The sequence below is a fragment of the Typopeltis vanoorti genome, chromosome 15, assembly GCF_054136105.1.
Source record: "Typopeltis vanoorti isolate ZY-2024b chromosome 15, IOZ_Tvanoo_1.0, whole genome shotgun sequence".
NCBI lineage: Eukaryota > Metazoa > Arthropoda > Arachnida > Uropygi > Thelyphonidae > Typopeltis > Typopeltis vanoorti.
In genome coordinates, this window is record NC_143563.1 from 75,597,615 (window position 1) to 75,624,976 (window position 27,362).

Here is a 27,362-nt window from a genome sequence, read left to right on the forward strand (position 1 = left end):
ACAAGAAAAACATTTTCCAGAAAACTTTCTCCATGAGACATAAACGTTATTATTATACCATAGAACATTTAGAGGACCATAATTCTGATATTTTCAAAGGCAGTGAAACATCTTCTTTTGATCTAAAAACAGAAAACAATAACTATGATATCTAAACCTATTTACAGAGGATAAGAAACTACACATTGAAAGATTGTGACGTTAACTGGCGTATCACGTACAACCCATACATAAGAAAATCTAGTTCAGGAGGAGTAGATTTGACACGTGGGAAGTTTTATTCAGAAACAAGTCAATCGATGTGATTGATTACAAGCAGAGTCAGAATGCGACTTCTTTCCATTACTAAACATACCATGACAACGCTGCCTATAAACCCCCTAAATACATGCAAATATTGTATAATTTATTATAATTAAATAAATATAAATAAAATATTTATAATTTCATTGTAACTTGTTGTCAGTAAATTACTAATAAAAGTGAAGTAACAAAGAGTTATTTTGATTTTAAATTTCTATGATGGTATGACTTATCTGTAAGCTTTATCTCCAGTAAATCTCGCACACAACTTTTATGTAGCTGTAGTTGCCGATTGTGTTCAGAGTTCACAGTTGTCGCGTATATTCGCTTCGCATGCAGTTTTTTTTTTCTCCCTCGACCTTGAAGTTCGTTACTGATAAGCAAACTTGCTTCACGTAGGTGAATGTATTTGTCTGTTTTTCTTTGAAAGATAGCATCTAGATCAAGTCATGTGAATCTCTGAAAGTGATCTGCATGACCTGTAAGAGTGATTCTTTTTCCTTCCCCTCCTCCGGCTCTTAAAAGTAGCTTGAGTGAAGTTCTCTATGAAAGTTTTTTTTTTTTATTTCAATGTATTGAGCAACTCCAAATTCACAACTCGATACTCTAACCGACTGTTCAACGAAATAGTTAAGTTGAGGGGGGAAAAAAATTAGATTACAGAACCTTTAATTCAACGATGCTAAGTTCGCGTCTCACTCTGTTTTACCAGCATTGGCTGGTCGAACGGATAGCATCTCTCCTTTGCAGCTTGTGGGTTCGAATTTCGACTGTGGCATGAACGTTTGGGAGTCTTTAGGTGGCAGATGATTTTCGTTGACCGGTGCGAGACTACCCCGCGGTTATTGGAGGTCAGAAGTGGCGTGAATAAGTCCCATGTTTTGTCTCTAGAGCAGGGGTTCCCAACCTTTTTGTTTCCTAGAACACATTCTAAAATACCGATAGGGTGACGGGCACCATCTATTTTTTCAAGCAAATTTTTTGAATTCGTTTGTTAATGAATACATACAAAGTTTACATTATAATCAAATGTTTTATTACTTAAAAGTTTACATTATATAAAATTTTAAATATATATATGTAAGTTAGTGTGATCTTTGGCATTGCATTGCATTTCATTGTCCAGTGCTTCATAATTAGGAGAAATGATGATATTCCAGTTCTTAAACTGGAATGAACAACTTCGAATGCGCGTCTACTTTACATTGTATGCGTTTAATACTCGTCATGTGTCTAACGCATGCATCATATAGCATGCCATGAATTGTTGCGTGATTATTTCAAACTATACGGCACACGGTTGAACAGCGGCGGGCACACACAAATTGGTCGACGGGCGCCATGGTGCCCGCGGGCATAGGTTGGAAACTCCCTGCTCTAGAGGGTTTACAGATTATTTAGCCATTAACCTACCCACCGTACTGAGTATACTATTAGATTAACAACATTTCATGGACTAGATTCACGTCTTAAAACAAAAAGTAAAATAAAACAAAATTTTTTAAACGATTTTTTGAAAAGTCATTTCGCATCACTTAAGTTGAAGATTTTAAGCTGTTCTGAAATATAGAAACGTGTTTTTCTGGAAGCAGGCGAAGGAGAACGAATATTGCTTTAGTGAACATGTATGTGTAGAGGAAGTGTCATTTAAAAAAAAAAAAAAAAACTTCGGCTAATTTATGCCCAAGATGGTTTCCTCTGAAGCTTATATACTTCCTCATATGAAGATGCAGGAAGGTAATGTTTTTGTTCAGTTTATAGTCCCATTAAAAGAGTAAATGTAAATAAATCAGTCCTTGAACGCCTTAGGTTGGTTTTAGACGGTTAGCTATAAGATTCAGAGGACATACTATTATTGTTTGCAAGCATTGACAAAATAAACTTTTAATTTTTAATTAAAAATAAATTTAAAAAACTAAATTTATTCCCGATTTTTTTAAGGTTACATTTCTTTTTACAGTAAACACGAAAGGATATAGAAAATAATTTCAATAAATCTACATAGGAAATATCACTTTTTTTTTTCTGGTAATAACCTAATCAAATGCATTAAATATGAATGTATTTATTTTATACACCAGGGATGCGAATAGATTTATTTGCAATTGAAATTGAATATTTTCCCCCCGTTGTTATCGTATGATAACTACAAATATTTACATGAGATATTTGCGTAACAAATAAACACATCATTCGTGTTTCTTTTTGCATTGTAGTTATTTACTCATATTGCATTTAGAATTTCCAAGTAACAGCATTCAAAGACGAATAGCGATGTGCGCAACAGAAATTAGATCATAAGATTAGAGCTCACGCTGTTGCTAAGACGAAGCAGCGTTCATGGCCTGAATCCGAATACACGGGCAACTGGAAACAAGAAATGTGTGGGGTGGGGGAATTAAATAACAATACAAATTTCGTTCACAACTTATTTAGAACAGGAGATAGAAAAAAAATTAAATGCATCGGAGTTTATTTTATTGATTTACACGGTGAAAAAAAAAGTCTAACTAAATGAATCATTTATAAACTTCCTTCTCGAATCGAACAAAATAGTATGTGTAAAAAGAAAGAAAAAAAAAAACACCTTAAAATTTTACCGCTGGAAAAGGGTATTTCTTTTATAAAGATACAACTAGATCGATGAAGTAGCTGCACTTTTTATTTAGCACGGAGCAAGTCAGTTGCATTTTTAAATATTAAAAACAGATGTTTCGATTAAATATTAATTTATTCAAAGTTAATTTTTTATTTTAGATAGTGAATTCATGCAAAACAAAGATAGGACATACTTATTTTTTTTTTTATTCGGTTTTTATTTCGAAATGTTCTACGATTCTAAAGTATCCTTCCGTGTTTGCACTCGTAACTGCAAGTTACTGTTTGAACAATATCCGTCGGTCGTATTCAACATTCCATTTCCCCATAATTTGTGCATCTGAGAAAAGAACCTCCGCGCACGACATGATACGATTTGTATACATCCACCACGCAAGCCTTTTCGTCGTAACGCGCGCTCCAAAGTCTGCATGTCCTTAAACTTATCTGCCGACAGGATTTTCACATCAACACTAGCAGTACACCCACACTGTAAGCAGGAAATCCATTTTGCTCCTAACAAATAATGGGAACGTGCCAAAAATATTCCGCATAATTCCCGCAGTTAGGCAAGAGATTAAAGCCAGCAGCCACAGTTGGTATTTATTCAGAATAACTGTTGTACGTCAGCAATAAAAGCTTGTTTAAGCCAGTTATTTTCTTAGCGTGTCGCATAACAATTAGAGTATGTTTCACATGTCAGAATCATAAGAGTTAAATATGCAACCTAAAAAAAAAAAAAAAAAATGCTAAAGTCCTATAATTTCTGTTCTTGGGCATCCATTCTATTGTCCGGTTAAGATCGCTTTGAACGTCGTGCAGTGCGTTCGTATTTGCAAGTAGAATTCATGTCTCTTATTAAGAAGCTTGATTTCTGATGGTGGGTTTAAACTAAGTAATCGTCGACTAACACACGCGCCTCGCAAATCGTTGAATGAGTTTGTCCTCATTTAAAGGGCAGTTTACCGAGTCTTTAAAGCCTGCCAGATAGAGTTGGGAGGAACAAAATGGCATTACCAGACAAGATTGCAGCCACCATTCTGAAGGACAACTATCACAAGATGATACATATGCGGGTGTTACATGAATGCTATCGCTCGAACGTAGAGTTATTTATTTTCTTCTAGTAGGTCGTCGATACGGGACGCATTACGGATTTTATGTACGGGATGTTTTTGTAATAGAAAATTCGCTAGCAGCCCTTTTGAAAGCTTGATATTTTTTCACTCGTACTGAAGAACGAAAAAGATATTTAGAGAAGTGCAATATGGAAGCAGTTTCCGACTTAAGTGCCGTAATAGAATTGAATTGAGGTCCTGTTTACTTGTTTTAACTGATTATGGTTGGAATACTGAAATTGGCAATTTTTTCCCGTAAGTCATTTAGTGAGTATTTGGCATTTTTTTTTAAAGTTGAATTTTATGCGTAATATATGTAATTTTGCATAATATTTAAGAAATACCATAGTGTTGAGTAAGGACTCCTAGAGAATGACCCCCCCCCCCCCACCAAGCAGAATAGTATTTCTATGCCGAAAGATTAGACATTAAAAAGAAGTATTAGAATTGGCGAAGTTGTCCTTATATTCAATGAATAAATGTACATTATTTCCTTAGAAAATCAGCAACCCAAACCCTACCTTAAGCAAATCTTGCATATGCCACTGCTGCATGGAAGACTCAAAACAGCGATCACACTGCTCATACAAAAATCACCAAGAGAAAAACCCTTTCCGCACAGGAATTGGCGTTCATCGTCGCTTGTGTTGCCACTTGCGAGTTCCCACCTATCTCTCTGGAAGTCCCTACATATTTGTGATATGTAAGAAGCGCGCCTTATTATTTGTTGTATCTTAATATGCAATAATATGGTTAAAAGATCACAGCACTGCTAGAAATAAATCTATATGGATAGTACGGAAATCTTTGTGGAGGATATTCTGTTATTTTAACTCATTCAGTACTATCTTCTGCTTTCATTGCTTAACCAGGCCTTTAAGCGATTCTTACCACGGTATAATGTAAAACTTTCTCCTATCTGCAAGTCAAGAAAATAAAATCAAACAAATGTGAACGAAAAGTAAAGCGAGTTAATGAGTATTTAAAATTTGCTGCGCTGTCATTCAGACTCATTCTAAATGAGTCAGAGAGAGAGAAAATACCGTTGGCACTAATTAAACTAACGAGGTACTACCAATTAGAGCCAGGCGGGAAGAATTAATTGCACACACTGGCAAGAAAGAAGAAGACAAGACTTGGATGTTTTTCAACTGCTGTCAAACTAGCAGGCTAAAAATACTATGAGGCCTGGACGCCTGTAAATAACCCCAGACCAAACAGCACTTTAAAATTAAAACATACACACAAAAGAAAAAAAACAACAACCGAACATTCTTTTCGTTTAATTCAAATAATGATTGCGTTGCCAAATCCAATAATTGGAATTTCGATAGTTCAAAGTTTGCGCACCAGTCTTCTGACAAGCGAGGAAATATTGCAGAATAACTTTTCACATGACAAAGCAGACGATCTCACAATACACGAGAAACAACGATATTCCATTTGGGATGGCGATTAACGAAATCAGTAAATGTTTTTCGTGTTTTAAAGTTCTGCCGCATTCTATGCTGTAGCAGATTCTACTGTGTCTTTGCGATTGCACTTTGCTAATTCGGCATACTTACCTTAAGAGGATGAGTCTAAACCTTGAATATAATCTACGCTATCGCTGTACACCTACTGTTATTCCTTTTGGCCATTTGGCAGAATGCCAATTCCTTTTCATGCTAGTTTGAACTACATGTATATGTTAGTATTGTTGTTATGCTTTCAATGATAATATGAGCTCGTTTAAATCGGAATTACTGGAGTTTTTTTTTCAAAACACCGTGGCATATATAGCGTGCCGTTTACAAAATGCAGGAAGTTAAAGTCCGTGAGTGATACTATTTTTTTTTTTTTCTTCAAAGTTAGTTTATATTCCAACCAATTCGTGGAATTTCTGCTTGGTTTATTGCTGTGGTTGTGAACAAGTAACTTGCATTCAAGTCAGCGGACTGTTGACTTTAATACGATTATTCTAATTTGTTGCTATTGTCATGTTAAATATATCCGTTGTGAATAATTGTCTAACGTAGCGGATTTTACAAGGTTATGTTTAAGCTTTCCTTTTAAGTACTCACACAAGAGAGAAATTGATTGATTTTGCATTAATTAGCAAACTCCAAACAAATGAGCACTTCATTATGCACTTCAAATGAGCACTTGTTAACAGCTTGAATAATCAATGATTTTCAGACTATTAAAAAAAAAAAAAATAGTGCAAACGAACAGTCAAGTTTCGTCTGCAGCCGAATTTGGCACATGCGTATTCGTTTGGCGTTTCATTATTTGAGATTATACTTAAAGAACGATTGGGATCTCAGAAATGAAGTTAAGATTTTCTGTACTGTGTAAACAACTGCCGTTCGTTGTGGTTGAATTGCAAAGCGCTTACTACAGTTGAACACTACTGAATAAGTTCTTTTGATGTTCACAGAATGATGCAGTTTATGCCGTGTTCGGTGTACGTATAGGAGGCCGTTGAGCTTTTTCCTGCCAGCAAACGACCACTCTTTAAGACACCAGCAGTCACCGACACCTGTGTCGAAATAAAACCTGTCACGTTATGTCGTGTCTCCGTGCCGATTGTGTGGAAGAATCCCAAGGAAACAGTTCCCGCAGTTGGATTCGTTCAGCTATTGCTGCTCACCCTCCCTTTTCGTTCTCAACAAAACACCAACTTCGAAGTTCATCCACTTGCCGGCTTAAATTAATGTTTGTTGGGTGTTAGATTAATTAAATGCCGCGTGGAATATCGACTACGCTAATCGGGAACCCAACTTGAGCGTGTGTTTTAAAGCAGGAGGGCCGCAGCTTAGCAACACATGTTTCAGAAGGCTTTGTTTATTCTCGTTTTATTTAAAGAATCGAACTCTGTTTCCAGCGTACTGCCATAGTCGCTTATTCATCATTCCAACTGTGCTAACAGACTGCTTGTCATGACACCGAGATGTGGACGGTGCCGAGGAAGTTGTTCGAAAAATGGCTGCAGGGAAACACATCTAATGAATTTTCGTTGCAGGAAGAGGATAATGGACAGAACGCTTTGAGGAAACCCCCCCCCCCTCGATTTTGTAGTAACAAAAATCTGCAGTAGTTTAATAATATCAACTGCTTGTCTTCATTCATGAGTTTGCGTTTGACAGAGATAAAGAGCTTGGGTAGACGCGAAGGTTTTTAAGATGTGGTCTGTCTGGAACATGCCTCTGTCTTCATTCCTATTATTAATTGTATTCTGCTGTAGCGTACCTGAAACTTGGAATTAACTTTAAGACTGACTTTAACAAGTGAATCATTCATTAATTGATTATGGAGGTAGGTATAGAAGATTAGATTTGCATTAAATTACGACACTTATTAAAACTGTCTCCTCCACAAATAAATCAAGAATTATAGGAACTTGTTTTTAAATGCACAATTCCATTGTGAAATAAAATACCTGCATACATCACGTAAATAGTGTTATGTGATTTTAATGTATGTGTGACTCAGCAGATGATAGCGTTACTCATCAAAATATATAAAAGAAAAATCACGCAGGTGGGGGGGGATGATATCTGGTATAACGCCATGTCACAAAATTCAACTTTTTTTTTGGAAATTAGCATATTTTGAAACTAATTCAAATAGTCGTGATATTTTGAATTAAAAATAAGATTCAAAAAATTATTAAATATTAACAGAATTCCGGCTATTGATTTATCTTGTATCAAAATATGCTGCTCTAGCTATTATTGACATTTCAGAAATAAATCTATAACGGTTACCGTTATCAGGAAGTTTTTTTTTTTTTTTTTTGCTTATTACGTGACTGACGGAGGGAAATCTAAAGTACTGTGATACTTTAGTTTGAGGGTGGAATCACCAGTCCCGAAGAGTGGCATAACAAAAACAGTTAAGCCACTACCATATTCTGTGGAGTGAGTTTGTACATGCGTACAGTCTTGTTGGGTATTTGTATATTTAAAAATAAAAGTTACATGGGTGTGATTTTAAGTACTTTTTTGGGTATATTAGAATAATAAAACAGTACTTCCTTACTGGAAAAGTGTTGCGCAAATAATATGGCTGAGCTCTACTCTCGTAAACTATATTTACCTCCTGATCTTGTTTAATGTCGGTAATGTGAAATTATGTCAAATATACAGAAATATGAGTATTTAAATTTTCCCATCGAAATGCACAAGACAAAAGTTTTAAAGGGAAAAAAATTCTCTGCCTTAAAGTATTTTTAGTATTAATACCTCCCTGTTTCGTTGTCCACTTTCCTTTTTACTCTTCTTCACAGCAAACGTTACGATTATATTAAAGAGATCAAGGTTTAAAATCCTCTGCCACTTTAATACTGCCGGTGGTCTCATGGGTTAAATAAACTGAGAGCCCTACTATATCTAGAGGCCCAGCATGGTCTTTTTCATGTCAGTTGTTCAAGCCTTCATTAAATAGGTTAATGGGTCCATACTGAAAATAAACCTACAAACATTCATGCCATTGGGAAATTTGAACGCATAGGGTGTTGATAGCAAAGTGGAGACGCCATCCACTCAGCCACCGAATCAAGTTTACTTCAGAGTAGGCCAGTAGGGTTTTATTAGGGAAACTTCCATGGTTTTATAGGTTGCTTGTGGGGTGGCTGGTGGAATAATCCCAATAAAAGCAGATGAAACATCCTCAAGGCCCTTTATTATCGGGGTATTTAATTTACTCCATTTAAGATTGCTGTGAACATCAAGCTTGATACCATAAATTTATTTACTCAGCATTTTTGTTCCCTTCCCCAATATCCGGAGGAAATTCTTACTAAGAAATGTTTACTCAATCTGACCGGTTGGTAAGAATCGGTTGTTGCACACGATAAGCATTGTAATGAATGCAGTCGTAAAGAAGCAGTCACTTTTTTTTTTTTTTTTTGACATGAACAGGATTAGATATTCTATTTCGTTTAGTCCTTTTTAAAAATATCTCATATCAAAGCTAAACCAAATCTCAATCATCATTATTCGGCAACAATTGTGAGGCTAGGGTACTTTTTCTATTAGCTACGTATGTCGTCCTACCAACGTGCCTGTTTTGCGGGACCCGAGTTTCTAGAAGGAGAAACTACAACTGCTATATGAACAACGCCATCACTTGAAAATCCTTTAATGGTTCGAATACTCATTTTTGATTTTTTTTTTTAAAGTCAGATATTACTTTTAGATGATAAAACAATTGAGGAATAAATTGTCAATATTAGTTGAATGATACAGTCTAGCGTAATCTGCGGCTTCAACTGTGATTTTTCAGAAGATTCTATCTTGTGAAGATTGCACTAGTCCATTTTTTATTTTAAATATTCTTTAGATTTTTGTTGAACAGTCATTTTAGCTCTAAATATCGCAGGTTTTATCTTATCGTGGAAACGGAACATACTCTGTAGTCGAAATGAAGGAGAAAAGGAAAGCAAGGCCATATTAGTGCGCTATTTGTAGTCTAAGATTTTTTGTTCTGTAAGTGTGGTTGAGCAGTTTCAACACCACGGACACGTATTGCAGTATTGTCTTTTAATTAAACAAAAGCAATCAAACAATGATTGATTATAGCTCACGAAATTCAAATTTCCTAATAAGGAATCTGCTGCCTGGTAATGTCTTTTTGATATTAAAAGCTACTAGAATTATCGAAATGTCTGAAGACGGACGAGATCGCCAAATCCCCGTTGTTTGTCATCATTCACCCGACATGTTTTATTTATCGTTCATTTGACATGTCAGGTTATCGACCCCACATGTTCTGAAATCCAAGGTTACCCATCTGTCAGGTAGCTGGTAAAATAACCAAATTATTTGTACATGTTTTGTACACTTACATTTTCCTCCCTTCATAAAAATGCTGCGTGGCTGATTCTGTAGCCATTTATATATACTTAGTGTTTTTAAATCTAACTTCAGGGTTTCCTTTGCGAAACCTTCATTATTTAAATCATAGCTTTTCTTAGGTTTCTACGAAGGTCTAATATGAATATTTAATTTTTACACACTTTGAGCTATCATTCCGCATAATTCGCATTTCATTCTGAAGTAGTATGTTTAATACAAACACCTTTCTTTTGCAGCTGGTATTATGACAGCATTGCATATACATTGTGTAAAACACGAGAATGTTTCGTGAACAGCTGTGAATATAAATTTTGTGGCCACTCGGTTACAGACAAGTACGCTGCGCATCATTTACCTCAGAATCAGACCTGGGTTTAAATTCCTCCTGAGGAAGCATATATATATATATATATATATATATATATATATATATAGTATATAATTTTTTTTTTCCAAGACCTTTTTGCGTTTTTAATAAAGAACCTTTTTGAAAGTTTTTGTGAATTCCATTTGAAGAAAGCTGTAAACCTTAGAGTATTATTATGGCTATGAGTGGCTCAAGGATTAAATAATCCGAAAACTGAGACCAAACATGGAGTCTACACAAAATATAGACCACCAACAACAGGGAGGTCTATATTTATTCAGTGGGATTCGAAAAGGTAGCTTGCTGGTTGTCGATCGGAGATGTTAACCACTCGACCAACAGCTCCTCATTCTGAAAATACTAATTATAAATAGTATAAGTGAAGGGAACTGTTTGGTGGGACACTTGTGAGTCACAGATTGAACATTTAATTCATTCTTGAATAACGTCAAATGCAGCTGTGAACACATATCTAAAAAAAAAAATAAATTCGTAACGTTTTATTTATTCGCGAAACATGCATGTTTACTTTCTGGGGAAACTTTGCTAGCTCAGTCAGCATGTTTAATGTCCGTTTGGAAATACCCACTTCCCGTATGAAGAACCTTTATAAGAGGACTCTTCATTTAAAAATGAATTGGTGATAGTTTTTTTTTTTTTGTGATCTGCAAATCGAGTTTTTCATCTCACGAAACAGGCAAATCGTCCAGAACAACACGCAACTTACTGACACAAACTGGGTCAGCATATTTGACATGGAGTTCGTATAATCGGAGAAGCAAGTGAACAACGAAGGGGGGGGGTCTATGAGAGAGGGGGGGATTTTTGAGGTAGATGGGGCATAGACATGGTGGCTCTTTTGTGATTCCCACCCATAACATGTAATAAACTCGCAAATTACTACTGTAGGTTTAGTAGTGGTGTGCGAGAACCAAAGGTGGTTTGTCTATTTTGCATAATTCGAAATCGCCGCTCTAGACACCAAACATGAGACTTTTCCAAGCTACTTCCGACCTCCAATAGGGTGGTGGTGGTGGTGGGGGGGATTGACATTTATCTCCCAGATAATGCAGTCAGAAACATCTATATCAAAAGCTTATAAACCTACTGCATTTTATATTTAATGTCTTAAATCATCCAAAAATCCTTCTCTACAAGACCAGACTGGGTTCTTTTGCAGCTATTTCAGGTAATGGGCGGTGAAATTTCTCTTAAGAACATCTAACATACATCCATGCTCATGGCGGGATTCGAACCTACAGCCTACCGATTGGAGAGTGTACGTTAGCCAACCATGTCGGTAATGTTAAAAAGGGAAACTGACGAGGAATTTTTGTATTTGCCTCTGAACCTTTTTTTAACGTTTTTTAATAAATCATTGCAATAAAATGCGCTTATAGTTTTTTTTTTTTTTTTAATAATGCTGTACGTTGTCTGAAAATAAAAGGTTTTGGTTTGCGAGATGAAGGAAAACTAAACGTTAGTTTAGGAAAGACCACTACTAAATTGGGATAAAACGCCCATTGTCTTCAAATATCGCTCACGATTTTTATTTATTTATTTTTTAACACTAGTTTATCCATTGTTCGCTTCTTATCAAGCTACACACAGTGAAAGAGCTTATGAGAGGTAAGGCTGATTTCTTTATTTTATTTTTTTATGATGATCGTTATTCCACAGTAATGTACTTCTTAACCGCGTTTTATTCAACAAACCGCCATTTTCGTTATTTTTCAAATGAAAGAAAGGAATATAATTGACTTCTCCGCCAGATGTTGTGTTTAAATATCCTTTCAACAAACCGGGCCACTTAATATCCCCACTGCTACTGCTGACAAGTGTAAAATACTCCGCAGTCACTTAAAAACAAAATGACCCGCATGTGCAAGTTTTCGTGAACGGACGCTAGCGGCTAACTCGAACGGCACAAACGGAAGATTAAACTTAAGTTGTTTAGTTCTCTTTCCTCCGTGACGATTCATTTTTAGAACTGCGACGACAGTAGAAACAAGTCCCTAATGGGCTTCTTCTGAGGGAATCTATTAGCCGCGTACATTAAAAGATCCCCATTTTGTTTGTTTCAAGTGCTTTTTTTATTTATGAAAAAAAAAAAAACCGTTTCCTCATTTATAAAGATTCACTCGAACTGTAAAAGGATAGGATATCCCAAGTCATTATAAGGACGTGTTAACTACAAAACAATATCAACTCGAATTTGTGCTTAGCGGAAGTACCTAGAAGTACTTTTTCATTTTGGTAAAAACAAGATTTGAAAAACAATCCCGTGGTTTCAACAAATTGTGATGTTTTCCCTCTGCTTACGCACATTGTTAAATATTACAAGCAGTGATTATCTATAATAGAGCTTTTTATTTTGGTAACTTAACTCTTTTCTCGACCATTTCCAAAGTTAGGATTTTTTTAAATTTTTTTTTTTTTTTAAACTGCAACGTGTACTTTGTGATTAACGAATGGAAAACGCCAGTAGTCTTTATCAATTAACCGAATGAGTGCAAGTGTGCCATAGAGACGTGCTACCATGGGGACGATTATCGACAGAGTCGGTGTTTTCCGATCATTTTAGCACTGAAACAGTTCTGTGAACGAGGCTACCTCCACGACCGAATCACGTAATACTAATTATTATTAAGCCTAATGGATACGGAGTACATTTTGGTGTTCGAAACTTGATAACTCGACATTAAGGAGTGTAACGATAGACACCAACTGTTCTAATTCAATCTGGATGGAAAGAAATTGCGACTTTTTCCGAATTCAAACCTGCCGAATTTTCTGCATTCCTAATTTTACCGTGAAAAGATAAAAATTCATTTAAGGAGACACAGAAAGATGAAAGTTTCGTCTCGCAAGTGTCTACTTACTTAGGGTTTTAACTGGGTCACTTTAATAACTGACGATGGTGTTACGTAGGTCTAGGCCATGTTTGACACCCAGTATCAAGTATCTCCCTAACATACTGAATCTTTCGTTTTTTTATCCACTCCATCGACTATGGGAACTTCTAAAATCAGTTGAGTGGTTCGCTGTTGTGGTACAAGCAATTGAGCTTCATGTTGCAAGTTTTTGATGTTTTTACTTTGTTGGAAGAAGTACCTAGTAATGCAACGTTTCCTCGGTGTCGAAGTACCCCCTCTCCCCAATACTATGTTAATGCAGTATTTGGCTACAGCGCGAGGCAGACTCGAATTAAATGAAGCGGATTTTAGATATTAAAGCTTGGGGATCGTACGTGGGTTTGTGTAACGCAATCACGATTCATTAATTATTGATACCAACCGGTTATTCTGTCAGCTTGTATAATAAAAAAAGACGAATTGGAAGTAGAGGGGTGGGGAAAGAAGTTTTAATACGAGCTTGAGCCTTTTTGTTCCTGGCTGTAAGCTTGATTTATCTTTATTCCTTCGCCCGTTTTGCACACGCGGAAATTGTTGTGTTTACGGCTCGTTAGACGTCAAAGAAAGAACGCTCTTGGCGAAATTGAAATTTCCGGTTACTTGTGGGTGCATATATGTGAAGAGGGTAACTAAGTGTGTACTTATTTCTTAATTTTATTTTTTCCTTTTTTTTTCTAATCAAGTATGTGATGCGGAAAGTTAATGCAGTCATCAGAACCGTGTTATAAAGTTGTGGATAAATAATAAAACTGCGCTTCGGCGCAGGTAATAATAATAATTGTATTATGTTTATATATCTACACACGTACATGGTTTACTTCGATCACAAGATTTATAATATGCAGAATTATTTGCTAATACATGTTTTAATTGTTGCTTACAAGGTTATAAATTTATTTTCGGGTGAGATTGTATTTTAATTCATAATTGTAATTCATATCAGTTATTCCAACTGCCACTAGATGGCGATACATACACGAACGCTTTTTTCTCGCTTGATTTTTATATTAATAAATAATATACAAGAGAAATAACATTGCATTTGTATTTTTTGCGTCTTCTACAAGTCACTTAGCATTACAAGGGTACAAATTTCTTCTGCTTCTTTAATTATCATTGTTGCTAATTCAATATTAATAATACAGAAATAGAATACGTGAACATCGTGTGCATGTACTGTAGTCCACATATTCACCTGATCATTGCAGTTGAATGCGATTTACTTGCGTGCATTTTTTTCTTTTTAATTAATATTTGGTAGATTAACAAAACCAGCTGCTTCTCCAGTGGTATGAAAGGCTTTCACTTTCCCACAGTAACACACTCCGTTGGTTATTCAAGACATCTTCGGAGATCTAAAGCATCTTTTAAAAAGATGCGGTCATTAACGACAGCTGGAATATTTCCATTCTGTTTACAGTGCGCTCTCAAGCAAGCATCGATGCACACAGAAAAGTGAAAACGATAGCTTGTTTTGAAGAGAAATGGCTCGTATTATCTTCGTATCTCGAACTAGCATTAAGGGTTCTATATAAACACAGTGCGCCCATCGTATTGACAGAATTGTGTTTGTAGGTGGGGGGGGGGATCTCTTCACCGGGAGGCATAACACTAATACCAAACGTTTCAGATTATCACTTGCTTGTCAGTATTGCTAATAGTTGAGAAGACTTCAAAGAAATGCCTCGCACTGCATGTTGTACGATCCTAGAATGCTGCACATACAGAGAGAGATCTTCCTTCTCTTTCTCGCTCTCCTAGTCGAAGAGATTACAGGGGCGGAGACAAGCAAACAGACAAGTCCTTAATCCGACCGAAGACCTCTCTGTCTACGTTGCTAGGTAACACCGGTATATCTTTGTCTCCCTCGTGTAAGGTTTTATCATTCCGGTACAATACTTACAGCCGTGAGAGGGCTCGAGATAGGCGGTGCTCTTCAGTCGTTCGTAAGACAATCGATACTTGTAAGATGCTTCGACCACAGGAGTTCCCTACAAGTAGCTAGCCAGTACACCTTTTGCAAATCGAAATTGTGCAATAAACTATGGAATTTATAACGGGAATTTCTTCTGCTTATTTGCAGTTACTAAGTGATAAAGGGAACAATTCAGCGTCTGCAGAAGGTTTGATATGTTTTCCTAAGGGAAATAAAAGCTGGGCATTTTTTTTTGTTTTGTTTTTATTTCTTCAAAAGGATGAGTTCTTTTTTTATATATAGAAAGAGATGGCCTGTGTTATTATCTTCTTATCTTGGGCTAATCAATTTAGGATAACGGAGACTCGAAATTAGGAAGTAAAGTAGAAACTGATTATATGTCAGTACCCGCTTTTAATCTTTTATTTTAAACCTCAGATGAAATATCAGCATTTCCTTAAATTTTAAATGCTTTTCAAACACTTAAAATTTAAGTAAAGCTAAATTTTTTTATTTGGAAGATTTTTCTGCTTTGCTGTTTTAATTGGAAGGGTTGCCATAGGCAAGGTTGGGAATGGATGTAATTATTGGAATATCAGTATACAGAGTGACTGGTTATTTTTGTGAATGGAAAGCTACTTGACCTGTGATTTATTTAACTCTGAAATCGACTAGAAAATGTTCATTAAGAAAATAGAACACATGACTGTGCACGGTTAACAGCTATAGACTACCTCACACCGACTTCCCTCGGTTCTTCCAGCTTTTGGATAATCTTTGATGCAATCTCTTCTCTCTCATCCTCGCGAATATGATGGATGATACCGTACCGTATGGCCTGCGAGATTGGGTTATGAATTATAGAATTAATACCGAGCATTTGTTGCCATGAGGTAGTTTTTTTGTCTGTTACCAGTTGCAACTATTCACCGGTGAATTACCCCCCCCCCCCAGAAATTCAGATGATCACGTATTATGTTTTTAAACGAAATGCTCCTCCACATTCCTCTTTCGAGCGTCGAGACAACCTCGAAATTGAAACCTAGATTTCTTCTCTGATACAGAAGTTCAGAATGATGCCTAAGAGCTTTTTTCAGTAAAATATAATTCTTTATCAGGATACCCAAAGTTTTCTTTGGTCCCGATTATTTCTCTTAAATGTACTCAAAGCCCTATGATTCCAAACTGTGTACCACATCATAGTTTAGAGAGATTGATCCTCTCCTGAACAGCTGCGGTACACAGTTTTGAATCACAGGCTTTGAGTACATTAAGAGAAATAATATGAACACATGCCATATAATCACAGTGATGTGATTATATGGCATGTGTTTTTTCCCCCCCCCCCATTTACCAATAACTGTTCGTTATTCAGACATGAATTCAATAAAACTTTGTAGGTTAGCGTTTTTGTATTTATAAGAATAAACCATTATCAATTTAAAACTATTAAATCACAATGATTAAAAATTGTAATTTTACATCGATGTGATTATTACTTTGAATTTTAAAATTAATGTTTAAAAGATTTGTATAGTTAGCAGCCTTTCTAATTGTACGTCATAGGCCATGCATTAAATACAGTGGACGTGTAATATATTAACGCCCATCGAATCAGCAGTGTCATATTTATGCATAGACAACCGACGAGGGCTTACGGCGACAAATTATGAAGGCCGCCAGATATCTCAATCATAAGAAGTGTATGATTTATAATTACAAAAATAATTTTAAATACATAAATGCTAAATATAGCATTCCGTAATTTTATCAATGTATCATTTTATACACAATGAGGATATTGAAAACTTTCTGGCTCTATATCCTGGTACTATTACACTTATATTTGTAAAAGAAAATAAATAGCACAGGTGGGGGGGGGGGAGAAAGTGGCTAATGACTGTTAAGAATGAAGCCGTTCATTAAAAAAAAAAAAGCTCCAGTTCTTGCTAAAGTATGTAGAAAGTTTATTTTTATTATCAAAAGGTTGGTAAATCCTGCACATTTGTAAGTAAATATTGCAAAACATCAATTTCATCGAGTGTGCTATTTTTTATGATTTTTTTTTTATTTTTGTACTCGTTATTTGACGTTAAAGATTCACCTCAGTTCTGATTATATAATTATCCTTTCTGACAAATCACAAAATGCTTACTTCTACAGTAAAGTAAAAAAAAAAAATCAATTTACTTTGTTAATTCAATTTCCGTTTTAAGTGGATTATTTTTAAATCGTTAATTCCTTTTCCATCCATCTAATAAAAAAAAAAAACGGAAAAGAAATAACCATTTAAAAATGACAATTAAATGAACTTTAAGTTTTACCAATTATTATACCGACATAATTATTTTGTAACTTTATTTATTCGAAACTAAGCAATAAACTTTAAGCAGTAAGAAAAATGAATTTAGTATTAATTAATTTAGATTGCACACCATCTAAGTACAAACAAATATATTGCTTCGCCATAAGATTAAAGCCAGCGCTAAGTTCGCATTGAATGATGACCCAAGCGGTTTACAAATATGTGTCCGTAATATTCGGCTAAATTATCCTCTGTTTCTCTTGCAACATAATAGCGATTCGCGTGATTAATGATAAGATTGGCGTTTCTCCTCTGCATGCTTCTAACAAGCGCATAAACTGGATAAATGCATGGCTTCATTCCTGTAGGCAGCTTTCTAAATCAGCATTACGTGACCTGCCGTATCCCCGTCCAAAAGGATTCTGAAGGAGGTATCGCTGGTTTATAGTGCGAGACTAAGAAAGGAGTCGCGCCTAATGGCGTGCTTCGGTTGTCTTGGGGCGCAAAGTGGAATTTTTGTATTATAACGAGTCTTATTTGTTGATATAGGTAAAAAGTTCTTTATACATTAGCAAAATAAAATGATTTAAAAATCAGTAAAAACTGGGTAGAATATAACATAAGAATTTCGTATAGAAGCCAAGTACCCTTTTTAAGAACTAGATCAACGCTCACTGACCACGTGCTAGCAGTCTACACTTAACGATTGACTTCAAAAATAACTCAATGGGGTTGTGAGAGCATCTCCAGCTTGTGCTTTACTTTTGTTCCCTTAAGCTGTAAACTTGCGATGCTTGCCTCTTTTCAGACAAGAATGCTTTAAGACACCCTGAAGGCAAATATTGTTTACTTACACTCTTTTTTTTTTTTTCTTTTCAGGATTCTGTCGTGGAGTTGCTCCAGGGTCTCCGGAGCGTCGCCTAGCTCGGGTGTAAGGTGTGAAGGTAAGTGAGCGGCTTCGGTACTGGATTGGTGTTCTTGGTAAATCTGTTCTTTAAGTGGCTCTTCAGCACAATTCTCCCTTTCCTTTAATATATATATATACAGGGTGTTCGGGATAAATTTGACATATTTATAATTAATTATATTTTTCCGTAAGGTACATGTATTAACACACACTTCTCTTCATTTAAAAGTTTGGACCCTTCTTCATTCATATACAAGATGTCAGAAAGGATGGATAGCTGGAACCCACCTGAATCATGGAAGAGAATAACTTGTATCATGATGATTCGTGCCCGCCATCAAAATAAGGATATTACGACTGCTGCCCAATTCTCCCTGAATACAGTAAAAACAATCAGGCATGAACTAGAGACTTGCAATGGTGACTACGAGGATGTAGCAAGAAGAAAGATCCCTAGCAGACGATCTGATTGAGTTCGTACAGCAGAATTCCTCGCAAATCTGCAGGAACAGGTGTTGAAGAACCCTGGCATTGGAATTCGGGCTTTGTTCGTGGAGTTGCTAACTGTAGTCAAGCCCTGGATAACAAGGGTAGCCAATGGTAGGCCGTATGTATGGCAGCAGGATTCGGCCCCTTGCCACACCTCTGGGAAAAGTCAAAAATGGTTGTCTGAAAATTTCTACGACTTCACCAGTCCAAATGTTTGGCCTCCAAACTCCCCAGACCTTAACCCCATGGATTATTTTGTATGGGGCGCAGTTGAAAAAGACACCAATCGCACTTCCAGTAATACAAAAGCCCAGTTAATGGATAAAATTAAAACAGTTTTTGCGGCCCTTCCCAGGGAGACTGTAGCATCAGCTTGTTCGAGGTTCCGAAGCAGAATTGAAGCTGTGATCGATGCTAATGGTGGTTATTTTGAGTAAATCTTGTTGATAGTATTGTAATTAACTCTGCCTGTAATGTTTTTTTGTCAATTCATTAAATTTAATAGATACAAAGAAGATTTTCCTTTTCCTTACGAAACTGTCAAATTTATCCCGAACACCCTGTATATATATATATATATATATAATCAACCTTGTGTGCACCAGCTAACATTGTGTGATAGTATTACAAGTGCTTTCTTTATAGCATTAACGTTTTTAAAGCTCTTGACGTTTATAGTTGAAAGTATATATATGTTGTGTATTCTTAGACAAGGAGTGAGCACGATAGTGGATAGGAGTTTTTAATTTTAGACTATTTTAATTATCACTTCCCTCAAACAGCCATACTCGTGGTTTATAATTTGCGTCTCCAGTCAGGATACCTTTTGTGAGTATTCACAAGATCAACTAAGTAGCGTTGCAGTGTTTGTGAATTGCAATCGGCAGCTGAATTATTATACAGGAATGGGAACATAATATTTATGAAAATACTCCTTTGTGCATGCCCATAGAGGAATATTTTTACAATGGAAAAATAGTGTAGGAATTTTTAAATAACGAAGTATTTTGAAATCATTATTTGGTAGCTCTTCGCATTTCTATTTAGGGAAGCGTTTGCTTAATTTTAGCATTTCATGCAATGTGTAATCGGTCCTCCCCCCCAGTTACAGTTAATGAACTCGGAGGCGAGATTATGACAATGCATGATGTGCAGTTTTTCAAAACTAGAGATAATTTCGACAGAAATAACTCCGTAAAATGCTGACATTTTTACAGAAATATCATATTCTTCTTTCCGTCAGGTATTAGGCCTGGTGACCTGTTACGGAGCTATCTTTAGCCCATCTAAGCGGTACCCGTCCCGAGGATCAGGTGGCTAGTCCTATGCCTCCCGGTGTGTCCTATGTCTGTAGGTGCGTGTGTTCACGGGGCCGGTTTGTCTGCTTGCAGGAGGAAAAAACCCAGATAAACCGGGGAGAAAAACCCTGCAGTCCACGCCCAAGACCGGCTAACTTGGCTATGGCTGAGAAAGATCCTCCAGCTCCTCACGTCGTCGACGGGAATCAAACCCAGGACACTCCTTTCCCAAGCATATGATTGCGAAACGCATAGCCACTCGGATAACCGCGTGGACCAGAAATATCAATTAAGTGATCTAAATGTTTTTATATTCAGTTTCCGTATCAGTTCTAAGGATATTTTTTCCTTAGAAAATGTTTCGGTGATATTGCAAGGTGGATAATTTGAGAACACTTTTGATAATTAAACCAAAACCGTGATTTGCTTCGTTTAGTTAATAGGTGTGAAAGAGAATTACACAGTAAGATTTATGAGAGCGAAAAGGTTTTTTTTTTTAATTTTAAATATAATAACTTCGTACTGTAGTTTATTGTCTCAGGTTAAAAAGCCTCAGCTTGTTCCGTTGTCGATAAGTGTAACAAGATCAGAAGAGACTAATGCATGCCTTTTTATCAAGTCACTACTAAAATAACATTTTATACGATGGTAAGCTGCCATGCGTAGTTGACTACGGATAGTGTGCATCCTATTCTTGCAAAGACACTGCAGCTTAAACAAATGACTGTCAGCAATATCCCTCTCAATGTGTAAACTAACCTGCAGTGGTGTTATTTGTTTGTGAAAATCTCTTCCTAACAGATGGCGTGACAACAGCCTGTCACCGGTTCCTCAATTTCTAGTAGCAAATTCCTGGACCTGCTGTGCTCATTCGCGCCATCTTCCAAATAAGAACTTTCGCTATCGACTGATAACAGTCGATGCAGCAGGTCCTGCACGGCATCGGGCAAAGACAACAGCGTGTAGAACCTGTCTACATTCTGTCAATTTTGTTTATCTTACATTTACAGTTTATAAGCGATTGCATATTTCCTCATTTTTTTTTTTTTACTATTCCGTTGTTAATCGCATTTAGTTTCGTTGCATTTTTATTGTAATTTTTAAGCCGAAGTACCTTTTTTATAAAAAAAAAAAAGAAAAAAAAAGAATCCTATTTTCCAGAATATAGCACTATTTTGCAACATGAGATATAATACCCCTGAATTCCTTTTTTACATTCTAATTATGCTCTTGCGTGATTAAAATTTGGTAATCGAGACCGTTTCTAACATTTGTGAAAGTTAAAATCAGACGAATTTGCTGACAGCAATAGTAGTGACAATTATAAACTAAGCCCACAAGTATGAAAATGATTTGAAAATACTAGAGGGAAGTACGTCGCAGTAATTGAACTTGGCATCATTTTTGACTTAGATACTGCACATCTTATCACTCGTAGCATATAATTTTATCACCAATACACGATCACATCGAGATCGAAGTGGAAATGGCCAAGTTTTAGTAGATATCTTAAACACCGAACTTGATTCAAGTACAGAATGGGAAAAACGAGTCTAGTAAAGATCTCATCTGAGCCACTCATCCGTGTTGAAGTTAAATCGTGCTAATAGATATCGCTTTCATTTAGCGTGTGTTTGTCGATTAACTCGCATCATATTTTTTACATATGGATTTTAATACCATACTCAATTATGTTAACGATCCAATCGCGATTTACAAATATCGAAGTTCTGTTACCTTATTTCCCGTTTGACCATTTCTTCGCTTTGCGCGTTGCTACACGCACTTTAAAGAGCCATGTTTGGTGTTGTGCGTCCGCATCTAATGATGACAAATGTATTTGTGCATTAATTTATCATACGTAATTCTACTTCGTGTATGTCCCCCCGTCTCTCGAGACTCAGAATGACACGTTGCTCATGCATGTAGTGATGGTGGGCGGGAGATGTTTGCAGCGTGTATCCTTCCGAAACAGGATGAAATATCGACGAAGTACGTCTTGCCATCCCTGCAGTGACACAGCAAAATACTTCCCTTCATTTTACCTCAAGGAAAAATCATTACGTTTAATATTTTTGATAAACTATTATGTGTTAAGAAACTGCATTCCTTAAAGAACTCTTTAATTGTTAAGAAGCCTAAGTAATAGCACGAAACAAATCTTGGTCTGGTGATTTTGCTTGGATAGTCGTTGCTGTTTTTATGTTTATTACTTTTGAAAAGCTTTGTGGTGTTGATGTTTCCAGTTAATTACCATAACATGTCATAACCAGCAGAAAATAACGAATATCTCTTTTTCTATTCAGTATGGTTTGAAGGAAAGCCCTTCCATAAAATACATGCATTTTTCATTTCCATATTTTAAGAAAGACGGAAACCATATCGAAAATGTTTAGAAGATTTACAACTACTACAAATAACTGGCATAATGTGAACGCGGAAAGTAATTAAAGAAATGTCACATGTTTCATTTCAACGAAGAATTAGCGATCATGTGATTGAAATAGGTAGCGTCACCCATCTTGAGTTTTTTTTCTTTCCCAATCTGCTGAAGATCCTGAGATCAGTGTTGTCCTGACACAAAAAAATTTAATCTCATTAGCATGTTTAGCCATCGTTAATGACACTTATTTATTTTTTTTTTATTCTACTCGAATAGGTATTGTCGAGAAGAAATTCAAGTGGTTTCTTAATGGAAGAATTGTTTACAATCAGTGGGATAATTAGTCAAAGGCCCAAAATGTTGCTTGCATTTGTTACCCCTGTCTTTGCAGTTAGTATTTATAAGGTAATGCTATGGAACTTGAAACATTTTTTATTCTAAAAATAAAAATTTATTTTTAGAATAAGATTTCGGACACGTCAAAGATGCAGTTTCATAATAAGTCACCCTTAACTTGATTGAAAACAATGTATAAGAGGAGCAGTTATAAATAGATTTGTGGTAAACGGTTTGTAATGTAAGCCAAGCACTGTATAAACGACGAAAATTTATCCGTAGGCAATTACCCTGAATGGAAGGTTAAGTTTTTGGGTCCGAACATGGCTTATGATCTGCTCATACTCGTTTGACTCTAGGTAGCACCATATTTCGTGGTGATAGGTACGGCGGTGATGTGGTCATGGATGTACTAGTGGAGGACGTCAAGAAGGAGGCGCCAGGGAGCATGATGTTTGCCGATGATATTGTTCTCTTCGAATCATCCCGAGAGAAGCTTGAAAAGACCATGGAAGAGTGAAGAAAGGTATTGGAGGAGAGAGAGATATGAAAATTAACCGGGTAAAGACCGAATATATGTCAACGGGGAGTGATGAGGATATGATCATACGACTCCAGGGTGAAAGGTTAACTTCAGAGAAGAAATTCAAGTACCTTGGGTCGATCGTCGAGAGGAATGGTGACCTGGATGAAGAAATACAGCACCGAATAACATGCGGCTAGATGAACTGGAGGAAGATGAGTGGGTCCTGTGCGACAAGAGAGTGAGTTGTAAGATGAAAGGATAAGGAATGACTACATCAGAGGGACGATCAAGGTGGGACCGATCGGTAAGAAGGTACAAGAAAGCAGGCTGAGGTGATTCGGTCATGTAGAGGAGGAGTGAGGAGTATGTTGGTAAACGAGTGGAGCGTATGGAGGTGGAGAGAAGGAGGCAAGCCCAAACTCAGATGGAGAGATAAGGTGGCGGAGGATCTTAGGGAGAAAGGATGGAGTCAGGAAGATGCCCTGGACCTGAGAATCTGGAAGCAGAAGATTAAAGATGGGAACGCCGACCCTGTTTAACACGGGATAAGGCATAGCGGAAGAAGAAGGTACGACGGTGAAAAATTATTCAAGCAACAGTAAAAAAAAATATGATCGAAATGCAGTTCATTCCTTACGGTGTGTCAAGAGTGCCATTTTGTGCATGAACTTCCATGCATTCATCATACAATAACTGAAACCACGAGACGAGGAGTAAAATGCTGAGAAAATTCTTTTTCATATAAACGAAACCATAACTATAAACATTCCCCAATAAATAAAATGCAATATTTCGCTGTAAATTGTTTTTCGTTATAATTGTTTTTGAAAAGTATTTCTCTTCAGTTAGGTATAAATCAGATTTATACCTAACTGAAAAGATTTAATTTATACCTAACATAATTAAATTGTCACCTTTTTAAAAATCGTTCTGGTTTTAAGAGACAAATATATTCATTGCATTTTTAAATATATACCACCCTCAACTTATTTTTAAAAAAAAATTGCTTCTCAACGAATGTTGTTTTGGGTAGCTTTTTAACGTTATGTCAAAGGAAGCAAACACGCCACTGAGTAGACATTCGTTAGTTGACAATCTGTTACAGATAATTTTCAATATATTTATATTTTCTTTATATAATTTCCTATAATGAACAATATTTGTTCTAAGCAGGTATTCAAGCTTCTCTTCTCTAACGCTGAAGTTTCCCGGATCGACAGTTCCTTGAATTGAGATGTATTACTGTTCAGATCAAAATAATACAAGCAGACCACAAACCAGTCCATTTGTCCAACATTTTATTCTTATCAAATCAATCAATGAATTGCTTCGTGTGCCGAATTGTTTCATTCCGGTCTCATGCAGCGAAGTTTCCTTCACAGGGGAAGACAAATAACTCTTCGCTCATCCAGTGTAATAAAAATTCCTTAATTTCTGTGAGTCTTCGTACGCAGCTTCTAATTGCCGCTAACTTCGTAATCATCGTTACGTTTTTTTTTTCCCCTTTAATTTTCCTCGTTGATGCATGTTGTCTAATTTGACGTCTTAATTGTAGGGATGCCACTGTTTTCTTTTCTTCCCTGTTCTGCGAATTTATTTCGAATATTCTACCGCCCTGTAAAGCCCTAATTGGAACAGGGTGATAAATGCGCCTCGATGTCTACCGTAGCGTAAATGTAATTAGAAATCATTTGGGACCCGATCTCCGGGCCATGTCACCAAAATCACCGTCACCACAGTTAAGATAAGGTACAGCTCATATGTATCAGGTGCCGTTTTTTCCCTTTATGCTTGCTGCTTCCCTTGCATGTAGCAGGTGGCGCCTCCTATATGGTACTGCAGCTAGTTCCGCTGCGCGTGCGAGCGAGCGAAAGAGAGAGGGAGAGTGAGTGGGAGAGAGAAACGTTATCATCCACAGCCGATTCAACTAGCTTGAGTGACACGCAGCACCATTTCGGTGTGTCGGCCTATACGGAGACTGACCCTGTACTAGCTGTTCGGCATCTCCTCCTTCCTCTCTCTGTCTTTCCTTCTGTCTTCTTGGCCTCACTCTGTCTTTCTCTTCTGCCCTGTTGCGTAATCAATGTGTACGCAGACAGTGCGTGCCATACCTTGACTGACGTTTTGGATTTCTGTGGACGCCGACAATAACTTGAGTGACGGAGGCAGGATTTCTCTACTTTGGTGGTGTGCGTGCGTGTATGTGTGTATATATCGGAAGTTCCGTACGATCGACGAGAGGATAACCGGAAGTGAAGACCTTTTTTGTACTTGTACATTGGATGAACTAATCACCAGGTAACATTCATATTATTTGCCCGCTTTTGTTTATATATATACAACTACAGACGGCGTTATGGATGAAATTGTTAGAACCGTTTATTTCCGAGTATCAGATCCGAGACCTGCTTTTGTTTTTACATTTTCCCGCTTTAATTCGTGAATTTCACTTATATTGCAGTATCCATTGTTTTCAGTGTCCCTTCGCGTTAAATATGATTTTTAGTTATTGGTTTTATAACCAGGGGGTTCCCGCAATATTTTAATTCGTTTATCCTGATAATTACCTCAGTTAATACTCGGCTGCGATGAAGATGCAAACGTAACAATACATTTTTAAGCTATGAATCAAATTTAACACTTTAAAGGAATCTGTTATAAATGTCAGAATGAGCACACCAGAAATATTCTTGGGCGTGTGTTTGTTATTCTGCTAGTTTTGTCATCCTCCTGCTTTCCGAGATCCCTTTAGTGTGTTGTATTCGTCGGTAAAATTGTGAAGGATTGTCAGTCATTGAAAAAAAAATAAATCATTTTATTTCTTCCAGATTCTCCCTTGTTAGTGTGTCGCAGTTACTTGGTCTTTATTTTTAAATATTTTTTTACCCTTTTTCCCTAGTGCTGATTGTGTCGATTCCGATTCCCGTTTTTCGCAAATTGCCTTTGAAGCAGAACTGCAAACAGATATTTATTTTCATTATTACTGAAAATCTGTTTGGCTACGAAAAGGAATTCATTGTAATCATTTCGAGAACATTCAACTGTCTTTTCGTTGTTCTTGATATCAACAGAGACGTTTTTTCCCCCTAATCCATTTCAACGCCCGTTTGTTTTTGCTTTGAGTTACTAAATCTTTCTTGTAAGTTTTTCTGCATGTGTTTCTTCTCTCCCATTTTATTCCTGCTTGGATATGCTGAATTTTTTTTCTTTCGTCAGCAAAATGACCTTTTCTTTTCTTTTTTTTTTTTTTTTTTTTTTTTTTTTTTTTTGTTCTTATTACTTCGAGTGGTCTAACGATCACTGATCAATCGCAGTTCCCCCCCTAGTGCTGAACGTGGAACCTCGCAACGTTCTTTCAAGCATGCGTGCTTCTATACTAATGGTGCTTATGATGTACTGTTTGATATACTATTGCTATATGCTATAACGGTGGTGTTTCACGCTTGTTTGAACTTTCGAGAACTGTTCGAAGGTTCAAACAAATGTATGGGGGGGGCATGAATATGCATAATACAATAAGAATTTTCCTTAACATTTCATATTCTGGCAAATTACCGTTTAATGGTCATGGCTCGAAAGTTCGCAGTGCTATTTTCATTTCTTCGATGACGGAGTGCAATTATTGGGAATGATAACGCAAGAACTACACTCATCCCTACTGAGGGATGAGTTCCCTTTTGAACACTGTAATTATTAGAAAATTAGTACTTTGTTGCTGAGACGTGTAATCCGCGGAGTTACTATGTTTGTATGTGTTTTCTTTAATCTTTTCAAGAAATATTTAAATATTTCTTGAAAAGGAGTATTTTTTTGTAATTATGTAAATATTTTTCTTGAGACATTTTTGGACATGCTGGAAATGCATCAGCAAGCTGACTAGCGAACTTACTTGCGGTATGCTTAATCTCAGAAAAACGGATTCACTATATCTGAATAGAATTATCAGCTTAATACAAAACTTGTTTCACTTTTAAGAAGAAAATTCAAGGCATATTTTCGTAGAACCGGGGGAAGAAAAAAAAAAGTGGTAATCTTATTTTTTTCGCGCTTAACCGGCGAAAC

The 27,362-nt window shown here is 36.4% G+C and overlaps 1 protein-coding gene across 10 annotated transcripts in view; it reads left to right on the plus strand.

The window, feature by feature from the left end:
* LOC150098902 (poly(rC)-binding protein 3-like) overlaps window positions 1-27,362 on the plus strand; it is a 435,954-nt gene that overhangs the window by 198,977 nt on the left and 209,615 nt on the right. For 7 of the 10 annotated variants that reach the window (XM_090404980.1, XM_090404979.1, XM_090404969.1 and 4 more), the window contains one exon: window positions 18,241-18,305. The gene's annotated coding sequence lies outside the window, so the exon portion shown is untranslated. Of the gene's footprint in view, window positions 1-4,249; window positions 4,275-5,979; window positions 7,317-18,240; window positions 18,306-25,201; window positions 25,599-27,362 lie in introns of those variants that run through there. The other 3 variants (XM_090404974.1, XM_090404972.1, XM_090404970.1) reach the window with 3 other exon arrangements.